This window comes from Buceros rhinoceros, unplaced genomic scaffold (genome assembly GCF_000710305.1).
Source record: "Buceros rhinoceros silvestris isolate BGI_N320 unplaced genomic scaffold, ASM71030v1 scaffold16836, whole genome shotgun sequence".
In the NCBI taxonomy this organism is placed as follows: Eukaryota; Metazoa; Chordata; class Aves; order Bucerotiformes; family Bucerotidae; genus Buceros; species Buceros rhinoceros.
The window spans coordinates 69,854-77,778 of NW_010419544.1; positions in this window are offsets into that span (position 1 = coordinate 69,854).

Consider the following 7,925-nt stretch of genomic DNA (forward strand, 5'->3'; position numbering starts at 1 on the left):
TCCGCACCCTGGCCACCCCCCAAGGATCAAAGCCCTGCTGCAGCGGCAGCCGTGCAGTGCCGCGCCAAGCCCTGTCCTGGCTCCCCACCGGTGATAAGCACCGCCTTTTGAATGTGGCTGCACAGCAAGGTCCGGGTGTTTTCCTGGGTTTCTTTGTAGTTCTGGAAACCCAGGATAATTGGTATCACCAGAGCTCTGCAAGTTGGTCAAAAGGAAATAATCTCAGTCTATCTGGCCCATGCTTTTCTCCCTCTGCAACCCACTAAAAATGAACTTTCCAAGTGCCAGTTGCCATTTAATAGGAAAGCCCGAGTTTAGAGAGCCAAACTAAAAACTATTCGCATCTGGTGATTTAAATGCTTTGTGAAAATAAAAGATGCTGCCGTTAATTTCCTTCTTTAGTTTCCCCTGGAGACACGTTCTGTGAGCTTTAAGCCAAATCTCATCCCTTTCAGTTCAACATGGGCTCAGTGCCACCCTGGTGCAGAGTGATTTGGGAGGGGGGATGCTGCACCTTTGCCTAGACCTCCTTTCATTTCCTCCAGCACTTTCCCTCCCCAGCAGTGTCTGTATGAAGCGCTGCAGAGGCACCTATGCCCAGGGCAGGACTGTGCTGAGCCAGAGGCTACAAGCCAGCAGAGAAGGGCAGGAGCCAGGACAGGGTCTGGCATCACGCTGCAAAATGAAATCCTGCGGAGAAGCTGGACACCCCACCCTCAGGCAGACCCAGGGTTTTGTTCATCAGTGTGGTTTTGCACTGTTTAACATCAATATTTAGGAAAGAAAAATCACCTCCCTGTGCCATTTTACCGTGTGTCCTGCTGTATACAGCACTGGCCTAGACAGCAGGAGGCTGAGGTGTTGCAAGGAGATCCCGTGAGTCTTGAGGGACTCAATATCTGGGAAATAATAGCTGTTGTGCATTAAACATCTCTGTGTCATGACAGCTCAGGGGACAATTCACAAGTCTGTAGATATTTGGCCAACAGTAGTGTGGTATGATATTTAAACAATATCGTAATCAAAGTTGTGAGCAAGAGGACTTCACCCAGAAACCTGGCAAGGATGTAGATAGTTGTCACTGGTCCCTTAGATGAGGCAAGAGCTGAGAACTGTCAACATCCGCAGATTATTTCCTTCTCTGGACTACATCTGCGTGGAGTTTGGCTGAAAAATTATACTCTGGGAAGGAGGAGAAAGGAGTTAAATATTACTGTCCTAGTCCAAATGAATCAATGTAATTTTTTCTCCCAGCAATGCTGGGAGCAACGCTGGTGACAGTCCTCACTGAAGGAGGAAAGGTGCAGGAGAACATTCCCTGCCACATGCTCCTGGGGCAGCCACCAGTCGTGCCCAGCAGCAGTGCAGGATTTCCTGTAGGTTGTGCTGATGCTGAAGCTCCAACAGCCTCATTTGTCCCTTGGCCAAAGGGGTAAAAGCAGCACAAAAGGATCCACTGAATGTTTAGAGATCTGTGGTAACTGGTTAACCGATTGATGCCTTCAGAGATGAAAAGTGCCATCTCAGTTAACAAAACACGTGGGTACCGGCAGAGCAGCGGGACTGGCTGTTGCTTACGTGTGAAGGCAGTTACAGGCTGAAGCTCTCTGATGCTGATTTTACCTTGGAAGGGACCGGAGCACCGGAACAGCCCATCGGTCATGCACGTGGCTGCAGTAACCCTTGTCTGGGTGAAGGAGCAGGGACCGCAACATGGAGTCACAGCTGAGAAATGCTGAGCTTGGGAACAGGCAGAGGATGGATCTGCATGTAATATCTCCTCTACCTTCATAAAACCCAGGAGTCCAAAGGATGTGGCTCAGATCTAGGAAAGAGACAGCAGGAGTGGGAACGGCTGGGCAGGGAAGACCCAATTTCCAGCCTGTCACCAGACTTCATAGCATCTGTAGACGGACCAAATATCGGAGCCCAGAGATCCAGGAGTTTATTGGCTTACCTCTGGATCTGATTTAATCGCACTCGGCCAGCCCGATAAAAGCAGAAGCTAGACATTGCTTAATGTCTGAAGAATTATTTCTGCTGTCTCCTAATAAAGCACGCTGGTGTAAGCTGGAGCTGATAACAGGATCGCTGGGCTGGAGTAGCAAAATCTCATTTCACAGGACAACCGAACTGTCAGAGCCAAAGAGCAGACAGGTTATTGCTCACGCTCCTCCAAGGTTGCTTTTATTAAAATGGAAATTTCCAAAGCTTTGCATGCACACCCACGTGGCCGCGGGTACAGGCATCCCTTCGAGGGGGAGCGGGGTCAGCCGCAAGGCCACAGCTGCTGCCTTCCTCCTGCAGGTCACTGACTGCAGCCCTGAAAGCAGGAGGACCCCGGGGGTGCTGCAGCACAGCTGGCTCTGCCCCAGGGGAAGGGGCCACGTCTGCACAGCCCCCAGCCCCACCACAGCTCTGGAGTGGATTTGGCAGGTACAAAGGCCCTGGACAAGTGCAATGCTTATGGCTGCATCCCATGAGCACGGGTGAGGATTTGCTCTTCTTCCTCAAACCCAGTGTTGGCATCATCACCTTAAAATTGGGATGCTCAGATTTCGGGTGGCTGCAGCTCTTTGTGCAGCAGAAGCACAGGACCCCAACCCCTCTACAGCACATCCAGACCCAAACCACTGTGGCTGGGTCATCCCTACAGGTGACACCCACCTTTATTGGAGAGGGAGAGGAGGAGAGGAAGACTATATCAGTCGGTAGCAGTTGGTAGGGACCTACAATGATCAGCTAGTCCAACTGTCTGACCACTTCAGGGCTGACTGTAAGTTAAAGCACAGTATTAAGGGCATTGTCCAAACATCTCTGAAACACTGATGGCAACAAAAAAAATAGCAAAGAAAAACAAAAAGGCAAAATTATTTAGCAAAAATTAGCACCTGACTATATTTTCAATTTTTGTTGTCATAAGACAACGAGCAGCTGTCACAGGCTAAACTGGAACTTGCCTATTGAGAACAATTTATTCAACAAATTTGTCCTTTTGTCTTCCCAAGTACAACCGAGGAACAGATTACATTTTTACAGAAGTGTGCCTCAGTTAAAATAATTTTGCTCTTTCCCCCCTCCTTGAAGTTAATTGAATGAAAAATTGTTTGTGAAATCTCATTACGGAGCACTCCAAACTTCTGACTTGTAATTGGTGAAACAAATCACTGCTCTGTCCCCAGATTGAAAAAAATACATAAATTTAGATTATTTCAGTTAATAATTTGAAATTGAAATTCTAAATTACATTAATCTCAGAAAGATATTCAAGTTCCAAAGAAAAAATGTTGGTAAGAGATTTCATTATTGCGTCTGAGCTTGGAGGTGGTGGAGGATGGCGCACACCTTCCCCAGCAGGTACCTCTTACCAGAAAGAGCTGGAGGAAAGTGATGCTGCTGGGAACCACCCAGAGGGTGCAGCTCTCGTTCTGCAAAGCCACGCGGCAGTGATGGCCCGGACATGAGATCCCCACCTCTTGCTGTCCCGGAGGAGTTTGCAGCTCACTTTTTCCTTGGGACTTCAGTCTCTGCCAAGAAACTAGTGTCTGTGCTGGAGAAGCGTGAAGGACTCGGCCAAGGGCTGGCTCGGGTTATTGAGGCGGAATTATGCCAGGGAAGAGGAGATGGCTTTTCCCCTTCGCCACTTTTGCTGCTGATTTAGTTTTTCTACACAGGTATGAATTTTAGCAAACAACGCCCATTTATTATGAAAAGGCAATTTTTAGCGCATTTTACCCATATATGGGAATCATTGTTTTCTCTTTTCAAGATGCAGTGACACGAGGACAGATCTGACAGAAGTACCAAACTATCTATAAATGAAAAATGCCATCGTGAACAATTTTTTTTTTCAGAGACTGTCACATGGGGCTGCCCCTGGTACTCAGTGGAGCTTCAGACCCACTTTATTAGGCTGCATCCTGATGATAAAGGCGTGAAGCGATGCGAAAGTCATGTAGCTCTTAATAACTGCTCATGCTTTAAATAATTTTCAGTTCTAACAGAACTAGCCTGTTGTTTATTTTGAAATACCTCTTCCTGGCTCAGAAGATCACTGCTTTCCGATACCTACGCAACATCCACTTGTGATTGGCGCCTTCTGCGTTATTAATTTCCCCTTACCGCCTCCTCTAGCTGTTCCCTAATGAGCTCGTGAAGAAGAGGATCTGAACGAGCCGCATTTGAAAAGCAATCAACGGAAATTAGAAGGGCTTTCTTCAAGCCATCACAAGCCCCCCCAGCACATGGCACTGTCACTCCGGCTCTGACATGTTAATGCAGGGAGCGCCACGACTGCCGTCGCAGCATTATTTTGACAACTGAATATTCCACTTGCAGCTCCTCGGCGTGGTTCACATGCCTCCTAAATCTCTCTGCTTGAAGTGTAATATTTTCATGCCATTCATATCTCTTCCTGTGGGAACTTATGATAAGCTTTGGAAAAAGCTTAGAGACACTCACTCCCCTCTGATGGCAGTAGCACGTACAACTCTCATAGTCCACATCTTTGCATTAAGATGACTGTAAAACCGTGTATTAGGAACACTCCAGATGTTTGTAAGCCATCATTCATGCCAAACTCCAGCATCTAAATTACCCTGGCCCGGTAATGAGTACCCTTTTGACAAAATCTCTTCTAACGTCTTAAAGGCTGTGGGATCCTGGTCTGGGTGGCAGCTGTCGGGACCAGCACAGGGGTGACATTCCCACCCGCTGTCTGTACAGCCCAGAGCCTATGCACCACTTTGGGCGTTACATTGCTCTGACAATCTGCATGTACTAAGCATCTAACACGGTCCGTGACAGGAAGGATGTCCTGAACTTCACACACTGCAAGCCTAGCCCCCCCATACCATACCAGCCACTTGGCTTTGCCTTTTTTCTTACGACACCCCAGGTCTTTGTCCCTTCTGCTAACTTCATTACAATGATGCGATGTTCTCACGGGGTGCTTGTGAAAACACGTTTGATAACAGAGGGCCAGCAAACATCTGGACCACCTGCATGGGAAGCTGGCTCAGCAACACCAGTCTTGGTCAGGGGAACCGCGTGGCCCCAGACCTCCCCCTGGCTTTGGGCACAGATGGGAGGAGATGTCAACCATGATGTTGCTATCCCTCCCAGGCCTAACAACAGGTCGAAGGTGGAGGAATAAGGAAAATAAAGATGAAATACTCCTGCCAGCAGCAGGGATGGACACAGCGGGCTGCTCACTGCAGCCCTCAATTTTCAGCAAGCACACCCAGCAGAGTACGTTTTAATGGTACCGTGCAACTCCTAACAACAAACCCCCCTGCATCTAGAACCAGAGAAAAAGGCTGAAATTTTTGAAAACTGTGATGAACAACTATCTCAATGTTTTTTTTAAATGCTACATGTTTCAACCAACCACTGTCACATGCAACCAGACCCTTGGATGCTGCTATTCAGGGTGGAAAGCAAGATGGTCTGTGACCTGCCAGGCCCTCCTATTGCCACGCTGTGGCTTGGCTTTGAGTGCAGCCATGCTTTAATTCATACTGCGTTTTGCACTACAGTTCAAACTATTAGTTGCAGAGCCAAGTGTACCACCCACTGCCAAAAAGAGTTGCAAATGTGGAATTTTACAATGAAATATCAGTACAAAACTTCTTGCTAGCACTTACCAGTGCTGGGTACATGGATCACGCAAAAGCTCTTGACATAGTACTGTATAACACTATATGGGTTATATAACATTGCTCAAGTGAAAATTACAGGAGTTTTTCATGGATAGTGCAGTCATTTTATTTTCTTCCTCTTTATTACAACCTAATTTGGTGCCAAGAGGAGCCTTGACTGGAAAGCTCCTCCCTGCAGAGTACCTTCTTGTTTTTAGCAAGGGATGCTGAAAAGCTCATGTTAAAACTTTCCTTGAAGTAAAAGTGCCGTGAATCTCCCCTGCTCTGTGAAAAGCTATTCCCAAAGAAATTCCTGTTGTTTCCTCAAGCCTTAAACTCAACACGCGTTTGTTTGCACTGAAGCCAAATTTGAAGAATTTTGACTCAAAAGGAATTTTTTTGAAGGTGTTAAGTGGGAGAAGGGGGCTGTGAGAGATGCCTGCAGGTAGCCTGGCCATTGGCTTGCAGCTGGGTTGACCTGGAAGGAGGCAGCTTGGTGCTGCCCACAGCCCCCCATGGTCCCAAGTCCCATCCTTTGTGCTCCTTCCCCTGTCACAGCCCAAGTACTTTCAATTCCCAGTGTGGTGTCCTTGCCTTTTCACTCGCCCCCCTTATCTATTGCAATCCTTCCTGCTCCCCCTTCCCTCCCTGCCCTGCAGCCCTACAACTGTTGCTTGTATCAATTTTTTTTATATACCTTTCCAATCTCTCGCCTCAATCCAGCCAGTGCCATTGTAGGCAGTTTCCATGTGTCACTGCTTCTTTCAAGCATCATATCCTCCTGCACGATACCGACACATCTGACTCAGCCTCTCTCCTTTGTACAGGCTTTATATTGCGAGTTATTTAAAGTCCCAGCTATTTTCCTGATTAAATAAACCCAGCACCAGTTACTCTAAAGCTATCAGGGTTTTATTAGAGAGCTACATTGCCAGCTTGTTATTTTGATCCCTATTCACCCCTCTTCTTCCCACAGACAAAAGCCTCTGAGTTTCTTTATATATACGTGTATTCATGTTTTTATTGAGCAGGAATCCTCTTTGCCATCTCTGCTCTGAGATGAGACTGCTCTGTGAATCATGTTCAGTGTATTACTTGGGTTTAGTTTTGTCTCTGCTCTGACAAACCCCTGGTGAAGTTAATGGTGACAAAAGGACGATTAGGAAAAGAACCTCAGGATTTGGTCCTGATTCCAGTGATAGGAGCTTACCTCTTTGTCACACCACCGGTGCTTGTTACCCTCTTGCAGCTACATCCAGATTCTGGGGGGACTGAGAAGGGGAGGGGATGGCAGCAGGGAACACCTTTTGGGTTAGGATACGCAAGGATGGGTATAGTACTTGAAAATGCAGAGCAAAGTGAAATTCATTAAAGTGTAACAGTTATGTCAGAGACAGATGGTTGAACAAAAAATGCACCATCTTGCTGTAGTTAATGGATTTTACTAACCGTGCCGTTCAGAGCCCAGAGGAGGCAGACCTGGGCTGTGGTGGTTCCCCCAGCTGTGGGACACTTCCTGAGTTACACGGTGTTACAGCTCCAGCCTCCCACCCCCAGGCAGGAGAATGCAAAAGTGGTCCAGCTCTGGCTCCCCAGAGGCAAATATCTGCACAGCCATAGGTGAATAAAAATGTAGAACCACACAAAAATCGTCAGGGCAGCTGGGGATTATTTATGTACTTAGTTATTCCCCACTATTTTAGCCTGCAATTTTACCCTGATCTGACATCCTGTTCCAGCCACTTTCTCTTACACACAATGTCTCACCAGACTCGAGCTGCATCAGCACACCGGCACGAGCCTCAGAAAGGACACTGCTATTTTGCGGGTGCTGACAAATCCAACCCCGCCTGTCAGTTAATAAATTTAAGCAGAGCATGAAATGTCAGTCAAGCTGATCCCAGCACTGGCATTTTCTCCACCACGCTACAGCTTTTTCCCCAAGGCACATCCACCCTCGGGAACACGGCGTAGGGGCAGTGCTCATGGGACTCCGTTTCTGGCTAGATCTAGGGGTAGCAGCTTTCACAGCAACCCCCTGATCCATCTGGGCTCAGAGTTCATGTCTCCCCTACCTAGATTTTCCTAAAGAGTGCACAAAGCAGACGGAGTGCTGCGGGCCAGAGCCCGTGTCCATGGCTGACACGGTAGAGGGGAAGTGGGGACAAGTTAAGAGTCTGTTTTATAAAAAGAAGCACAAGAACAGCCACCACTGTCCCCTCCCAGCTGTGATGGGCTAACCAAAAAAATCCCAGCAAGTACACCCCCCCCCCCCCAAAAAACCTT